The sequence below is a fragment of the Marmota marmota genome, unplaced genomic scaffold, assembly GCF_001458135.2.
Source record: "Marmota marmota marmota unplaced genomic scaffold, marMar, whole genome shotgun sequence".
Lineage (NCBI taxonomy): Eukaryota > Metazoa > Chordata > Mammalia > Rodentia > Sciuridae > Marmota > Marmota marmota.
This window is the reverse complement of record NW_026000119.1, coordinates 7,775,483-7,794,130: the sequence shown is the minus strand read 5'-3', so window position 1 is coordinate 7,794,130 and position 18,648 is coordinate 7,775,483. Positions and strand designations below refer to the sequence as shown.

General features: G+C 38.1%; 1 pseudogene; it reads right to left on the bottom strand.

Moving 5' to 3' along the window:
• Positions 1-4,348, bottom strand: part of LOC125611055 — a 13,097-nt pseudogene extending 8,749 nt beyond the window's left edge.
• Between the last annotated feature and the right edge of the window lie 14,300 nt (positions 4,349-18,648).

The window sequence follows — 18,648 nt, the reverse complement described above, 5'->3', positions numbered from 1 at the left end:
TTTTTTTTTTTTTTTTTTTTTTTTGGTGGTGGTGGTGGTGGTAGTGGTAGTGCTAGGGATTGAACCTAGGGTCTTCTGCATGCGAGCCAAGCACTCTGCCAACTGAGCTATATTCTCAGCCCTCATTGGTTTTTTGAGCTCTTCATTTTCAAGATTTCTGTTTAGTTCTTTTTCAAAATCTCTCTTTGCTGAATTTCACATTTATATCCTATATTGTCTTCCTAATTTCATTTCACTGTTTATCTATATTCTCTGGGGTTTCATTGAGTTTTCTTGTATCATTTTTTTAAATTTTTGTCAGTTATTTCATCCATATGGATTTCTTTAGGTTCTGCTGCTAGAGAATTATTGTGTTCTTTTGGAAGCATCACTTTATCTTTTTTTTTCATTATTTTTGTGCTCCTACATTGAGATTTATGCATCTAGCAGATCAGGCATCTCTACCATTTATATGGTGGCCTTCTTGGTAAGTGGCTTTCTCCTGAAGATGACTCTTGGAATGAAAATTGTTTTGCAATGTTGGTTTTATTTCCAGCTGGGCACCACAGTGTAATCTCCCTTCTTTGGCTGTAATTAATTATTTTGGGTACAATGCATACCATGGTAGAGTCAGAAAGACTCAATATGCTCATAGACCATGCAAGAGTGGGGACACTCTAGCAGTTCAAGCAGGTGTGGTGCAGACAGCAGTGAGTGTGAGGTGTTCACTGTGGAGCTACTTCTACAATAGGAGTAATAGCCCCTACTGGGCAACAGGGGTTTCCTTCAGCACTATGGATGTGAGCTCTGCTACTAGCAAAAGCCTCTGGCTCTAGCAACCCCAGAAAGTAGTGAGGGATCTAAAGTACTTCTTCTCAGACTGCTCAGTGGTGCAGGCCCAGATGCTACATGAGGAAAGGCAGTGGCAGAAACTACTATATCCCCACTGTAGCATTCACCCCCAGTTTTGACAGCAGTGTATGATCATATAGAGAGCAAGGATGAGTGACAGCAGCAACTTGCAGATAGGGTGGCAATAAGAACAGTGATGTTTCTCTCTTCCAATGGCAGTACATACCCAAGAGTGAGACTGAGGCTGGTAAAGGGCAAAGTTCCTTTCAGTTCTCTTTGGCTGTGTGTGCACAGAAACTGGGCAACGACTAGGGTTGGAGCTTTTCTTCTCATGCCACATTCCTTCAGCTATAGCACATACCCAGGGCAGGGCAACGGCAAGAGCCATAGGTTGCTCAAGGACCCCTCAGTGTACCCTTGTGGGTAGGAAAGCAGTAGGAACCACAGTGTTCCCTCCCTGCCCTATCAGTAACAGGTACCTGAGCGTGGTGCAGAGGGGATGTCAGTGGGAACCCTGTGGATGTCTGCCTTCAGTAGTGGCACTGGCTGAGTCTTCACACAGATAGCCATACCCTTGGTCTCAGAGGGCAAATTCCCTGATCTCCTGATTCTGGACACTGGCACCCTCTGTTCCCCTGTGTCATAACACTCCTCCCCTACAGGGCACCCAACAGGTCTAATTCATGGTCTTTCTGCTGAATCAATTTGGGTTCACCCATGATAGTGCAGTAAAATATCTGTGGAGTCCAAGAAATGGGACTATGCAGGGGTTTCTGACCCTTAGAACATTCCAAACTCAGACAATGTCTCCCTTCTCAAGATGACTCCTGGCTGCAGCACACTGGGTGTTTACTGAGATATGACATGAGATCCTTTTCATGCAAGGCTACTGTACAGATTTCAGAACTTATCTAAGGGGCCACAAGTATATAAATACTGTGAAACTCTCCAGCAGCTAGGACTGCCAGCATCTGCACTAACAGAGTTTGCTGGGACTCTTACAACCTTCCTCCTGCAAAGTGGAGGCCCCTCTCCTCCAGATGTGGATACATGGCAGATGCTGGGGTATATTTTGTCTGTTACTATGCTGTTGTCCCAAGTCTCTGAATCTTACAAGGTTCCAATATCTTCTTGCTGATTTCCAGTGTTCTCCCATAGTCACTTACTTCAAAATGTAGCTATACACTTGTTACTTTGACTCTTCTTTGAGGAGGAGGTGGTGAGTGTTGAGTGCCTCTATTCAGTTGTCTTGAATCCCTTGGTATTTATCTTTATCTTTTTATGCCTGGCTTGTTTCACCTAACATTATTTTCTCCATTTCCAACCGTGTTGTCACAAATGACAGAATTTCTTTCTTTTTAAGTCTGAATCGTATTCCATTATGCATATATAACACATTTTCTTTTTGAAGTTTTGGGGACTGAACCCAGGGCTTTGCGTATGCTAGGGAAGTGCTCTACTACTGAGTTAAACCCCCAGCTCCTGTGACACATTTTCTTTTCCATTCATCTTTTGGTGGACACTTAGGTTGATTCCATGTCTTAGCTATTGTAAGTAATACTGCAATAAATATGGGAATGCAGATACATCTTTGACAAGATATATGTTTACTGCCTGCCAGAGGAGCTACTGGAAAAGAGCCCATTTTAAAGGAGAGAACAAAATCACAAGTTTTATCCAACAACGATATGTTAGTTTTTGGCTGAAAGAGGACTTATGTCTGAGCATTTGAATTTATTCTCATGTCCCTATTTGACAGCTGTTGTAAACATGTTTTATATGCAATAGAAGCATAAGACCATGCTACTTCAGGATTAGGGAGTGTGAGATGTGGGGGTCAAGAATCCACCTGCCTTCAGCAGAGGACAATGCTAACCAGTACAATCTAGAGTTGAGGCATAAAAGGTAGGCAGTACCAAAAGCACAGCAATGGTGTTGGTGTAGGCCAACTCCAGGAGGCAACAACAAGGCCTTATGTAATAGGCGCAGAATGATCTTGGGTATGTCTGTGGCTTAGAGTGCTTCAACTAACTGAGTGCCATGGAGGGAGTTTAAGAACAAAGGGCAGTGCTGTGGAATGCAACCTATGTAGCTTTGAGGCAACCGTATTCTCCAAAGTCAGTGGAGGATGTGATAATATATTCATGAGTATCTGTGAGTGGTGCCCTGGGAACTCTCAGAAGGGAGGGCAGAAGATTTTTAGTAAGTCATAGAGACTCTATAGGGGAGAGCAAGAGACATCACACAGATTGGGAGCCAAGGAAACCTTGTTGCTATGGTAACCTCCATTTTATGCCCAGACTGTGTACCATAGAACATACATGTTTTCAAAATGATTGATGATTTAACAGAAGAAAGGGGGTAAACATGGAAATGGACCCGTGAGAGTGGAGGAGGTAGCATTTCCTAGAGTTTATCCTTGCAACATTGTTCACAGGAGGGGACTCTGAGGCTGACTTTAGATGATTGGAGAAATGTTTATCAGGCTTATACAGAACCTCCCTCTCTGAAAACTCTCTTTGCTCTGATTCTGAACTCAGCAAGTAACCCTCAAATAACCATTCAGATATCCCGGGTTCCCTGATCCTTGGGAAGTGCTGCTTGTGCATATTCAATCACTATGAACTTAACCAGTGGCATGGGGAGTGAATGATTAATGATAGTACAATGTACACAGTCCCCTCATAATCATTAAAAAATAGATAGACATTCTGATTGTTAGATCAGTATCTTGGTCGGGAATAAAGGCTTGCCCTCAAGAAACTGATTGTTCTTGAGTGACATGAATAAGATTATTTTGAAAGTACGAAGTTTGAACTCTGGACTGTGGTGATTTCAAAGTAATGAACCATGATTACAGATACACACACACATATATATATGAACAAAAGAAAACAAGGGCAAGAGTGTGCAGGATTTTTTTCTTCAGATTGAATTCCCACTCTTTTCCACACTGTTCAGTCTCCTAACTCTGATGCTTTATGGAAGAGTTCTGTGATTTGATCTCCTAGCTCATTATTTGTTCTTCAATAATGTGAATTTTAAGATTCATCTTCATTATTGAGTTTTTATTTAATTTTTTCATTTTTACATACATTATATAAAATCAGATTGAATAGACTTAAGTCTCTACAAACATCTTGCACACCATATAGTCCTTGGGATATAGGTGAAGTCAGGATGTGCAAGAGGCTGTGAGTCTATAGGCATCTTTGCTTCCTTTCTTTACACCAAGCAGACTTGAATATTACTGTGATATCACCCTACCACTGGCCTTGCACTGTTTCCCCCTGCTTTGTAGTGGAAATGAATCCATCTAAGAAAACCAAGTTAGTAGAAAAGGGTTTAGGATATAAAGCTTTTCCCTGGCCTCTCTGCACTAGATCCTCTTCTACTCTGGGGTACCATTTTCTTCTGAAAATAGGACTCGGCTACCTTTATGGTTCTACCTTAATTTTTCAGCTTCAGTGACTTACCTTTCACTTCTGGGTTTTCTTTCATTGGATACACAATACATGTCTGTATCTTGACTGAGTCATGCATAGCATATATGCATACATACATGGGTGGAAAATTAAGATTCAATAAGTATACCTTATAGGAAAAATACAGCAGAAACAAACTTAATAAACTTCCTTTTATATTTGAATGTATTTGATAATATGAAAGATTTTTTTCAACTTTAATTATCAGCCCCACCCACCTCCACCCTTTTTCTCTCTGTGAGTGAGGAGTCAACTGGTTTTCTTGCTACAATTTTTGAAATGGAAAAAGGAAACTTCCAAATTTAAATACAGAATATAAGCTATTTTATAGATCTAAAATTGGCAAAATTTTATACATTTTTCTTGGAATTGACTGATTACCAGAAATAACTCCATCCAAAAAGAGTCTTGTTAGCACTTCCTAAAGAAATAAAGTTACCTTCAGGAACATTCAATGCAATTAAGAGGTTGACTTTGATAGATTTAGGAAACCCAACACTAAAATGCTCCACTGTAAAATTTCATAGTGAAACTTTGAGAGTAGAAGTGAAAAGAGACTTCCCTTACATCCCTCCATGGAGAGCAAAAGTACAAGGGAATAAAACTCCTGGGTTCTACAGTTGCCTGACATGGAGTAGTAGAGTTAACAAGTGGCAGCTGAAGTCTTGGCAGTTACTACTGGAAGGTGGGTCAAACAGGGGTGAAGAAAGAAGCAAATAAGCTTGGAGAACAAGATAATGAGAGACATATACATGAAACAGAGCAGGAGAGATATTAAATGACTGGATGAATGGAAAGAATATTTAAAGCAAATCTTTAGGAAGACCTCCATGTGATATGCTGGCTAAAAATCTCACAGTAATCATCTTTATTGTTCCTCAAGGCACCCGAAATCTTATTTGTGTTTCATTTCCTATAACTCTGTGAAGAAGTTTGACCACCAGAGCTTTGACTTTTACTCAAAATGTTAGTAGATACACCCTTTGTCCAAATACAAATTCATTTGACTCTGCCTTTCCAAGTCATCATTTCCTAAATGTCTCATATGATAGCATAGCATTTGTCAAAGAGGTTCAGGAATTAGAAGCAAAAGCAGTTCTACAGTCAAATATGCTTGGGACATACAGGGTTGTACAATTTCAACATGAGTCCTCAGCTGCAGGATTTCTTGGAGCCTTTAATATGTAAATGTGCACTATGATTCCCCAAGAATGAGATATAGCATGCCACATTACTCAAATTTTGACCACAAAATCTTTTTTCTCAAGGCATCTCACCATTCATGGAGCACACTCTAGGGAATATTCTGATGGAATATTTGTTTGTTTGAGTTAGAATCGGGACTTAACAGCCACAGTCAAGGGTAATTTTTGTGGTTTATCAAATAGCATCTTGCAAGTTCGTATTACAGTCTAGAAGCAATTGACTTAACCATGAATCTGGTTTTCTGCTCAATATGCATGATCATATTCAATTAACTAATTTATTCCAAAGCCTCTTGTCTTTTTTTTTTTTTTTTTTTGTGGCACTTTATGCAATTAGTCTTACTTTCCCAAGAGCATGTACACTCCATAAGAGTAGGAGACATGCCTTTATCTTTACTGAATCAGGCACAATGCATGCCTGTATCTTGATGAGTCATGAATAGCATATATGTATGAAAAACATGGTGAAAAATCAAGATTCAATAAGTATACCTTATAGGAAAAATACAGCAGAAGAAAACTTAATAAACTTCCCTTTGTATTTGAATGAGGTTGACAACATGATATGAAAGATTTTTTTTATCAGCCCTACCCACTCCCACACCTTTTTCTCTCTGTCCTTTTTTAGCACTATATATTCCTTGGAAGGAAAATGGGGGCAATAAATCTCAGCAAAGCAGCCCTGAAAAGTCTTTTTATTGTTTGTTCCAGTTTAAAGGATACATCATGACTAACAACTGAAAACTAAGCCAACGAGTCTTTTGCTTGATTCCTACCCAGTTTATTTATTAATTGACCAACATTTTTGCTCCTACTCTTTCATGCTGTGTTTTTCTTAAATGTAAAATACAGTATCTTTCTGATTTCTTTGCAAGTCAGGAAAAATTTCCCTACCATCTCATTCCAAAAGCACTTGGAAGGTAAAGTTTGTTATTATATCCTTGTATATGAATGTCCTTAGCTTAGTCTAATGTTGTGTTGCCAAGTAAACAATTTTCGGTCTATTATTTCCATTGGAAAGTCCCTTTTTGAAATTGAAGAATTTTTCAATTAAAACAGCTACTGAACATAGAAATTCCAGGTTCTTCCTAGCATGGTACTTGAGGTTTGAAACTTAATAATAGGTCATTATTCATATGACCAGGTTAATGATACCAATACATCAAGTTTACAATGGAAAATTTAGGACAAAGTAGTTTTGTCAACAGCTCCATTGTTCCCACTTACCTGTCTGACTGCTCCCTCCTGCATCTTCTTCATCTCTAAAATCATTAGCCCCTCTGTACAGACTTCTCCAGGTCCTGCCCTAGTGTCCCCTCAACCTTATTCATGCTCCTGAACTTGTGCTTCTGCTGGCTGCTGCTTATCAACACTGTTCGTTGGCTTCTTTCATTGTTTCTTTTTAAGTGATATTAACCATCCACATACTTCCTCTCTCTCCTCGATTAATGAACTTCCCTTCTCCCACCCCAACTCAACACCAAGCCAAGAGATGTGGATGACATATTTTGGAGCTGTGGTCTGGAAGCTTCATTGAGAAGTACATCAATAATCCCATTTTTCCTGCTCCTATAGGATTCTCCCAATATTCCCCTGGTTGTCCTTCATCAGCCCCCAGAGCCATCCCTTATCTTCCTAGAGGTAAAGCCCATTTTTTTTTTCATTCCTGTCACATATCCTACCACCCTGTTGATGGAGCACAATATCCACCTTGACCAGGTAGCCACATCCTGGCCTCCCAGCTTCTCAGGACTTTCCTCTTCTGGGCCTTTCTAACTCACTTTCCTGGGATGCCTCCCCACACATGTATAAATACATACATACACAGTCTTAGAAGTTTATATTGAGTGTCGACTAGGTTTTGAGATCTTGTATTGGCCAAACTAACTAGACTTGGGAGTGACATTACAAACTAGCTTAATGCTTATTTTCACACAACTGCCTTTGAGTTCACTGAACTTGTTCAGTCTTCCCCATCCCTGGATGAAATTTCAGAAAGACCCCGTGGTTTTTCTAGTTACTAACAGGTGTCAATAACATCATCTTCCATTCACTAAATAGTTCAAATATACATAAAAACTTCACTCTCTCAGCCCATTCAGTAAAATTTCCCTTTGCCTACACTTTGAGCTGCTTCCTTCCACCCTCTCCTCCTGTTATTGAATAATCAGCTACTCTTCTGGCTTCTAGAGAAGGTGGAGATGGGGTAAAAGAAAAAAAATTCTAGGAAAAGTAGAAGTCTTGTGACTCTGATGCCAATTAAATCCCTGTGCTGTCTGCCCAGACCCGGGCCCTTTATTTCTTTGGTACTTTTGTAGAGTTTTAGACCAATCTATACTCCTGCAATTAGTGACGTTGCCTTCTGATGACCACACATGACACAGCGCTCAGTCTCAGGCTCTTGTGGCCTTTCTGTTTGACCTCCTTACCCTTCCCTGGGAGGTCTGTACAGCAAAGACACTTTAAGACAACTCAAGAATGGTGACTGAAACTCACTAATTTAAAGATGATCCTATTTAAAAAATGGACAAAAGGATTTTGGATAACTTTCTCCGAAGAAGATATACACATGTCCAATAAGCACCTGGAAAGATGTTCAACATCAATATCACCAAATCAAAACTACAACCAAATACTACTTTATATCTACTAGGAAGGCTATAATAAAAAAAAAAGATGGACAATAGCAAGTGTTGATAAATATAGAGAAATTGGAACACTCGTATGCTGCATTCCCATTACTTGGTGGGAATGTCCAAATAATATAGAAATTTGAAAACAATCTGGAAGTTCTTCAAAAAGATGTGCATAGAATTTCACATTGACTCCTAGATATTATACTCCTAGTTACATACCCCAAAGAAGTGAAAACAGATACTCAAACTAAAACCTGTAATACAAGTGGTCATAGCAGCATTGATTATAATGGCCAAAATGTAAAAACAACCCAAATACATCTCAACTGGATAATCAAAATGTGGTACAGCCACTATAATGGAATATAATTCAGCCATAAAAAATAATGAAGCACTGATTCACACTATAACATGGGTGAACTTTGATATTATGCTAAGTAAAAGAAGCCAAACCAAAATATTTTTTTAAAATTTTAAATTGTATAATTTATTCTACATAAAATGTCCATAATATACAAATGCATACAAGGAGAAAGTAGGCTAACTAGGGCTGGTGGTTCTTGAGGGAGATTAAAATGTTCTACTAGATAATGATTGCACAACTCTGAGTATACTAACATCTACCAAATTGTACACTTTCAAAATGTGAATTTTATGGTATGTGAGTTGTGTCTAAATAAAATTGAGAAGCAAGAGGGAGGAAGATGAGGAGGAGGTTGGTGTATGAGGTCTATATCAGTGCCACTGAAGTCCTTTCTCTTTACTCTAAGCAATTAGTCTCTAATGAGGTTTTATTTCCTCAGGAACAATTCAGGGAAGAGTCCCTGTGCCATCCAGATTTCAGGAAGCATAGGTCAAGCTCTCAAAATGATTGTTTTCAAGTCTCCCTCACCTGGCTTCAGTTTGGGGATGGGGTTGGGCACATATTCCCCTGCTTTCCCCCACACAGATGTAGCACACTAACTCTCCAAAGAAATATTTTCCATGTCTGAATAATCATGGGTTCTTAGATTCCTCTTTAAAGACTGGTATATGGGCTAATGGTAGGAGAATCAGATTGGAAGTCCTTCACAGACAGTGCTTGGCTAAACCAGGGGTCAGCAAACTTTTTGTATAAAGAGGCAGATAGTAAAGATTTTAAGCTTCATGGTCTATATATTTTCTGTGGCAGCCACTCAACTCTACCATTTCAGTGTGAAAGCAGTCATGCACAAAACATAAACAAATGAGCACAGCTGTGTTCCAATAAAAGTTTAATTACAAAAACAAGTGGTGACTGGATTTGGTCCATGGGCTTTTCAGTTTGCTCTAGAGTCACTTGAAGGAGTTTAGACAGGGAAGGGAGGTACTTGGCACCTTTTGTTTCAACTAGAAGAACCCATTTTATGTCCTGTCACAGTATCAGATAATAAAAAATCCTCTCTCCAGCTAAACTCTCCTGTCTACCACTCCCAAGGCTCTCCCTAACCCTGAGCAGACACCTTGGCCTCATTGCACCCTCCATTCTCTTCACACTTCCCTGTTTACCTGGTGGATTAGGTAACCCCTCATTTCAGTCACTTCCTCACACCCTGGACCACAATCTCATCTTGCCATATCTTCATTCTAGGTTCGCTGAGCTCAACCTTCTCAAGGTTTTCCAAGTTTCAGAAAACCCAACAATATAGGATTTTTTTTCTGCACCAGAGCTGCCAAGAGGTGCTAAGGCCATCTCACAACTGGGGGCAGGGGAGTGGGTAAGTTGCTCAACTTCATCATGGAGATCCTGCTGTGAACCAGAAGGCTATACTCATCCCATTATTTCTTAGCCCACTTTCATCAGTTGAGATCTTTTCCTATCTATTCAAGCCTCCAATTACTGTTCGCTCTTAACCAGTACGCTAGTTGTAGTTGGACACAATACCTTTATTTATTTTTATGTGGTGCTGAGGATAGAACCCAGGGCCTCACACATGCTAGGCAAGCTATCTACTCCTGAGCCACAATCCCAGCCCCTTAACCAGTACTCTTGACCTCTGTTTTGCAGAAATGACAGGGACCACCTTTTTGAACTCTCTGACTTAAAAGTGTTCTGTATTTTAATCTATACCTGCACTCTCCAATATGGTGGCCCCAACTACACATAGCACTTGAGAACTTGAAAAATGTCTAGTATTAATAAGGAACCAAATTTTAAATTTTAATTTTATTTCTTTTAAAAACTGAAGCAGTGTAAAATACTTTCTGTCAAACCTCTTTTTAGTTTGATTGCTTCAATTAATCATTGAAAATCTCTCATCTATATTAAGAATAAAATACACACCGAATTTCAAAGACTTTAAGAAAAAAGCATGTAAAATATTTCATTAATATTTTTGTATTGATTACCTGTTGAAAGGTATTTTGGATATCAAAATGGCCTAGATATATTATCAAAAATTAGTTTCAGGGCTGAGGTTGTAGCTCATGGTGGAGTACTTGCCTAGCATGTGTAAGGCACTGGGTTTGATCCTCAGCAACACATAAAATAAATAAAAATAAAGCAAAGGCATATTTGTATACATCTACAACTCAAAAAATTTTTTTAAATTAATTTCACCTGTTTTCTTTTGCCTTTTTAATATGGTTTCTAGATGTTCTCAAATTACACATATAGCTCATGTGTCTCTACTGGGCAGTGCTGCTCAGCAGAACTCCTCAATTCTTCCTGTGTCATGCCTTCAGTGGATTTGCATTAACACTACTGTTAATTATAGCTAAGCAGTAAGGAGCTTAACCTGAAATTTAATACAGACTGAGTTTCCAAAAACATACTAAGATAGTCTGCTAAGTTGGAATTTAGGGAATTGGGCTATGAAATGACATACCTACCTCCATTTTAATGAAGAGCAGTAACTATAGGTTTTTGGCAGAGGTATTTTGCTGCTATTTATTGTTTTAATATTATATTTTGATTCTGCATAATTGCCAACAATAAAAAGGAAAGAAGAAATAACAGATGTGTGTCCTCCTTTGAAGAAGCAAGGTGAAATTGTTTCTTTCCTTCTAAGACTCATGGGGCACTAAACTCATTTTCCAAATGGAAACAGAGGCCAGCAGGTCAAATCCCTGGATTTCTAGGAGAAAAACAACTACTAACCACTTCAGAGGCACAATCTGGGTCTTGGTGACTGCAGATCTTTATGTTCTTCAACAAAAAATAAGGGCGGGGGATCCACATTTTACTATCATTTATCTACATTCTATCAAAACAAGCACTAGTAGCTTCTTCCATCTCTGGGTTTTACCTCTGAGTTTTATCTTTGAATATACCTGAATGGGAAAAAATATTCTATATAGATCTAAAGTCCCTGATGAGCTTCTGGAGAAGATCTTTTTGGCAACTTAGGTTTTGAATTTGAGAAACTTCTGAATAGATCTTTTTGGATCTCTTTATATAAAGAAGAGAGACATAAAGAGTTGTATGTGAACATTTATGCATGTGTGCTTATTTACACGTGACACTGGTACAGAAAGCAATGCCAGAAGAAAGTTAAAATGAAACTGGAATTTCAGAGTAATTTAAATCTTTCTCAAAAGTGGGTGAATGAGTCAGGCATGATATCGCACACCTGTAATCACAGCAACTCCAGAGGCTAAGGCAGAAGGATTGTAAGTTCAAGGCCAGCCTCAGCGACTTAGTAAGACCCCGTTTCAAAATAAAAAGCTGTAGATGTAGCTTCTCAAACAGAAGCAGGAGATTAATTCCAGAAGCAGAGAGTACATCCCTACCAGGAAAGGAGATGTCAGTCTCCAGATACTCTTAGTTATCAGCTACTGTAGCTTAGTGGTAAGGCACCCCTGAATTAAATTCTCAGAACTAAAAAATATATATAAATGGGGGTAGGGGGTGAGATAGTGGGTAGATCTGACTTGCTTTCAAAGAAAGAAAAAAAGAAACTTTACAGTAGAAAAACCTAATAAACACTATCTCATACAGGTGGTCAAGATCAACATAAACCATAAGTCATGTTTATAGTAAAAAGTTCTTAACCTCTGTCACTTCCCAGAAATCCAGTCCAGGCATGAAAAATTCCCAAATGAGAGATATTCTACAAAATACTTAACCAGTACTCCTCAAAACTGCCATGCATGTATGATTATGTAAAAATGAACCCAAATAAAAAATAAATTGTCAGGGTTATAAAAACAAGGGATGTTTGACAAGGGAGCCTAAGCAGATATGACAATTCAATGTAATATATCTTGAGAGATCCTGAAACAGAAAAAGACTGAGTCTTCAGTAAGTAAAATAAGTAAGGAAATTCAAATAAATCATGAACTTAAGCTAATGCTAATACTAATACATCAACTTGGGTTCATTAATTGTAAAAACAAACAAACAAAAAAACCCTGTACTAATGTAAGATGTTAATTATAGGGAAATAGATATGGGGTAAAGAACCCTCTGTCCCCATATTAGCCTAAAGTAAATTGATTGATTGATTGATTGCAGCAGTGGGGGTTGAACCCAGGCGTACTCTACCACTGAGCTACATATTCAGCCCTTTTAAAATTTTATTTTTGAGACAAGGTCTCTCTAAGTTCCCTAGACTGGCCTCAGGGAACTCTCCTCTGGCCTCAGCCTCCTGAGCAGCTGGGATTAAAGGTGTGTGCCACCACACCTGTCTTAAATGAAAATTTATTTAATATAAAAAAAATTGGTTGCTTGTTTCTTCCAGTGTAGACCCTTACTACAATCTTTTCAAAAATGAATATAAATGACTTCTTAGGAATACTGCTGTAATAATGTCCTTTCGTCCAGGCCATGGACCTACCTTATAAGTAAGATCATTTTAGGATTAGTTTCTTTTGATACCTTAGTAATTAAATACCTCAAAAAGTATCCTTCCACCACATCCAAACAAAGTGGGTGAATCTAATGTTCACACTGAACTTGAATTGATAATAGCTTCATCTTGCCTGGCCTATTGGATTGCCCAGTCTACTACTGACCATAAGTCATGATTATTTAATGCCATTAATACTTGCATTTTCCTGGAGCGAAAAATCTTTCTCTATATAATAAAAGTATCACTAAACCTCAAACCCTGGGTAGTGATAGTCAACTCACTAATAACCTGATATGCCCCCAGTTACAGAGTGGACCAATTTGGAAAGAAACTTGTGGACAAAATGTTTATTTAAAATGCTAACCGTATTTTTCTTATCTCTTTTCCCCTCAATTTTGATAATAATTTAAAATTATAAATTGACTAATAGTAGTTTCCAATATGAAAATAGAATCTGTAATTTTAGCTTCAATTACTTCTTTTATTATAGAATGGAAAGCTAGATTTTTCAAAAAATTTTGCAAATTGAATAATATCATATTATGCTTTCACAGATGATTGCCTTCAGAGAGTGTTTAATTATCATTAGGATTGTGTGTAATTTTTTTTATTTAGGACACAAAAATGTAGTGAAGAGAAAAACAGATCATTCATGCTACTCATTCAACAATACTGAGCCAGCTATGTCCCAGGCCCTATACTGAGCCTTGGGAATACAGTAGGGGGCAAAACAGATACATGCCTATGCTCTTGGTGCAGAATGGCATTAATCAAGTAAATTTGTGTCAGATTATATAACCAACTTGACTGAGCAGTCTCAACAACTTAGGTATAAACATAGAACTGTTTCATTTTTCCAGTAAATGTTTTCAATTCTGCTCTGTTAATTCTCCTTTTCACTGGGTAATAGGACCCCTGATATGATCCCAGTCCTCGTCCATAATTTGATGTCCTTTTCAGTCATTAAGACAGAATGTGTTTGCTTAAAACCTAGTTCCATGTACTTTAAATTTTCAAACACTTACTTGATCAAGTCTCCCCTTCATCCTAAGTAACTGGACTTAATGCTTAGGGGAGAATTGATGAGGTGTGGTTGGTCCTTTCACACCATACCTCCTTTCCTGCAGTTTCACTCCTTTGAGGTTGAACCCAGAACAGTGAGAGACAAAAAAAGTCTGGTTATGGGACAACCTAGGCAATGATGACACCCTCTTTCTCTTGGTAATGATCCTTGATGAAGCCAAGATGAATACATGAGCTATAGGGAGTCGATACCCCAAAAGGCTTACTGATGAGTTTATTCCAAATAGCTTCCTAGCTTTGGTTGTCTCATAAGAGACAACCACATCTTCCATCTGGCAGCCCTGTGCCATATTTCTCTGATACACATACCTCAGACCACACCACAAATCTTGACTATCTATGTTCCATGATCCCAAGTTTGGAGTGTATGGGGATGGGCCACATCCACCTTTTGTACCTATGTGAAAACATACATTTCCCACCTGACCAAGCATTACCCAGACTATCTCTTCTAAGACATCTTTCCTGGTCTTTCCCCTTCTCAAACAGAAGCAAGAGATTAATTCCAGAAGCAGAGAGTACATCCATACAAGGAAAGGAGATGTCAGTCTCCATATATTCTTAGTTATCAGCTACTGTCCTGCTCTCTACACCCTACTTCTTGAACTTCAGGGAAAAAACTAACCAAGCTTCCCTCTCCCCTGCAAAAAAAATGATAGGAGGGAAGTATTTCATGTAGCTGTCCTCAGTGGCCACTTGGTGTGTCAGCTAATTAATCAGTGGTCTTCTGCCAGCCTGCCAGATGCCTAAAGCTAGGATATCTCCAGATAGGAGATATGGGAAATTACAGGTGAAATGTGTGTGGGAAATAGAGCCCAATCTATTTCAAATCTAAATGCAGAGTACCTATTTTGCAATATCCACTAAAGCAGTTCTACTCCTAGGCATATACTCAACAAAACATACATATATGCACCCAAAAAGGTACAACAGTGTTCATAATAGTACTTTTCATAATAGTCCCAAACTGGAAATAAATAGTAGTAGTGCTAGGCTGTAGCATTCACACAAAGGAATACTTTGTAGCAAAGAAACAAAACTCTTGCTTTATGTAACATGGATAAAGGTCACAAATATAATATTAGGGAAAAGGAGACAGAAGAAAAATGTATAATGTATGATACCATTTATATGAAAAGTAAGGGGATGGTGTGTGATGTCAAGGTAACGATTACTCTTGGGGAGTTGATGCTTCTAATGTTGGGAGAATGGGAGACTACTAACGTTCTGTTTTTGTGCTCATTGAGCTCCATACTTAGAATCTATGCTGTTTCCTATAAAGTAGGGGAATGAGCTTTCAGCAGAATGTTTACTTAAAAAAAAAAAAAGAACAAAAACTTAAAAAAAGATAATGTACTTTCTTATTTTTAAAAAAAAAATTTAATTATTATATAAAGGCTGTACCCAAAGAAGCCAATTTAACATATGCAGCTTCTGAAGTTAGTACTAACATATCCCCCCCATGAAGCATACCTTTTTTATTTAGAGCAAAATTACTTTGCACATTTTCAATTCCAAGTGTCTTTTTCATGTACAAAAATGAAGTGAGAATGTTTAACTTGTTAACTCCATTAGCAGAAGAACATCTCAAAGTGTTAAATCCTGCCAGTTCCAAATCAAAGTCTTCAGATACTTCAAAGAGAAAGTCATTTAGGTTAAGTCCAATAATAGCTCATTGTTTTCATCTGCAGGAAATCAAGGTTGGAAGTTCATTCTGACAAAAGTGAAATAGCTCTCATTGTAGAGAATGCTATTGTAAATTCAGTTTAAAATTTCAGCGCCACAGACAAATTTTCTTGGGTTTTGTAGTTACAAATTTTATTTAATTTACATAAGTCTTTATTTAATGTACATAATTTTGTCCAAAGTAGTTTTTAAATAGAGCTATTTTATTGTTCTGCCAATAGAACAAAACCAATATTTTATATAGTTAACAAAAATCCCCCCAAATTATGTAATTTTAATGTTTTTAACCTCCCCATCTTGAAAGTGTTCCAGTTTTATGTTAAATATAAGTTATACTAAACTATATGGTCTTCTTATCAATGACAAAAGTTGTATCATCCAACTAACCCTTCCTTTCAGAGGAAAGCCATACCCAGCTCTCCTCCCCTCCCTTCTCCAGACACCATCAAACACTCAAGAGCTGTTCACTAGGGTAAATCTGCCTGAGGTGAGAGTGTTGGAAAGAACATTCAAATTGCCATGGCTCTGCTTATGCTCTTCCCCATTTGAAAAAGCATAGGTCCTATTTGGGCAACTGGTCTACCTGGGTGGCAGGATAATAAAGGGCAAAGGAGCAAAAAGGAGGTGGGAAAGAAAAGCTCTAGGTTATAGGAAATCTTTCAAAATCTACCTCAACCAAAAAGTGGGAAGTTTATTTTCTAGTCAATGGAAAACCCCTAAAACATTTCCACAGACAGAAGGAACACAATTCCATTTATGCTTTTAGGAAAAGAATTCTACAATTGCAAAGGATGCATCCTGAGGACAAAGACTAGAAGCAAGGAGATATGTAGGTGTCACTCAGCAGGTGCCATCTGGATTTTTGCAAAATCTTCTTAAAGGATGAATTTAAGAACTGTTTTGAGGTAGAATTAAGAGGGTTTGATGATTGATGGGCAATGAGGTTAATTGAAACATATTTGTAAAGCAGATGTAATTCATCTAGCTTAGGGCCTAGCACATAGTGGGCACCCAGTTGTTATTCATTTCTCTACCTCTTATGGTGTATATGCTTTACAACTAGTGCTTCTCCTATTACTTGACTGCTGGAAGAGCTATGGATCATCTTCTCTGTCTTAACTAAAATATTTTATCTGGCGGAAAAACTGTAAATACAATGGAGATTGGAACAATCACTTTGGAAATTTAATGTGTGTGTGGTACTGGGGATTGAGCCCAGTGGATGCTCTACCACTGAGCTACATCCCATCCCTTTTTTATCTTTTATTTTGAGGCAAGGTTTCACTAAGTTGCCTGGGCTGGCCTTGGACTTGCTATCCTACTGCCTCAGCCTCCAGAGTTGCTGGAAGTATAGGCATGTACCAACATCCCTGGTCATGGAAAACTTTTGGTTCTATTTGACCAAATTTGGTAATGTTGAATAACAAATATGCTTAGACCCTAAAACCCTGTAAGTCTACTTGTAGTTATAACCCCTAATAATTAGTTAATACATAAAAGAAGAGGCTGTGCCCAAGAGGGATGCACCAGAGGACTTACTTATATTTATGACATTTAATTTCTTTGAAAAAAGAATTAAAGTTAAGGATAAAGGGGATAAATAATTTGCAAATAACAAGGCAAGAATTTTAACCTATATATTTCTGTCACTCTAACTCCAAAGCCCATGCACTGGGCTTTATAAGACCCAAGGACTCTTGCTAAGTCCAATCCATACTATTTGAGAATATCCCTCCTAACATTCTGAATTGGGTGGCCATATAACTTATCCTGCAAACCCAGGCACTTAGAAAGTAAAAAGGCATTATTAATTACTCCAGGGCCACAGGCAGAAAAGATTGCTTAAGGCACACATGTGGTCAACATAGTTCTGATTCTCTAGCAAACAAATTCCAGCAGCCTTTTCATAGATATCATGAAGAAAAATGTTTTCCAGTATTAAACAAGCAGATTCATTTAGATTCCAAGTCTAAGATTCTATTTCTATTAGCACCAAGAAGTCCTCTCAGTCCAGCTGGCAGAAATAGATTGCTTCAGTGGTGCCTTCTGATGGCATCTTCATACACAGCTGCTGCCCACAGAGCAGAGACACAACAGCTGTTCCCAAGTCCTTCCAGGGTTTATCCCCTATTGCCCTATTCACCTTCTGGAACACAGAGTTTCTATTTACTCCCTTGCTGAAGCATTTTTAAAAATCCTGTTTACAATGAACAGGATTTACTCCTAAAAGCCTCTGATATAAGAATGGAATAATGTTGCCCTCTGCTGTTACCAAGGAGGCAGTGAGCAGCCGCACAAAGGTTTGATCAGGGCAAAGGTGAAGGCAAGGAAAACTAGAAGAGCAGCACTTATCGAGCAAATGTATTTAACATATCTTCCTATTTATTTATTCCTTACAACAACGTTGCAAAGTCCATTCTTATGTTTCTCAATTCTCTAGATAAGAAAAGTTCTCAGAGAGATTGAGTCATTTATTCAAGGTCAAATCCAACTAGCATTAAAAGCCCATGGTCATTCTGTAGGCTTCATCATTTAAATCTGGGTCTTCTAATATTCAAAATGTATTTATTGAACAACCATTTATGCCAAGAATTGAACGTGAGGATAAGTTGACTTATTCCATACAGACCTCAGAGTGCTTTAAAATGAACTATAACCACCCACATGTTGGGGAGGGGGCCTGGGGGATATGCATCTCTTGATGAATATGCTTGTGTGATTTCTTTCATTAGCAATGACCTTGTATATCCTAAATCTTTTATAAAAATTCACTGTCTTCTTAACTAATCCTTATGTCTCTCTTGCTTTTGATTTTCCTTTCTCTATACTCATTTGCAACCTTGTGTTGCAGTCTCTTTCTTTTTTAAATTTCAAACCTTTGCAACCCTTCTCACAGCGTTCCACCAATAAT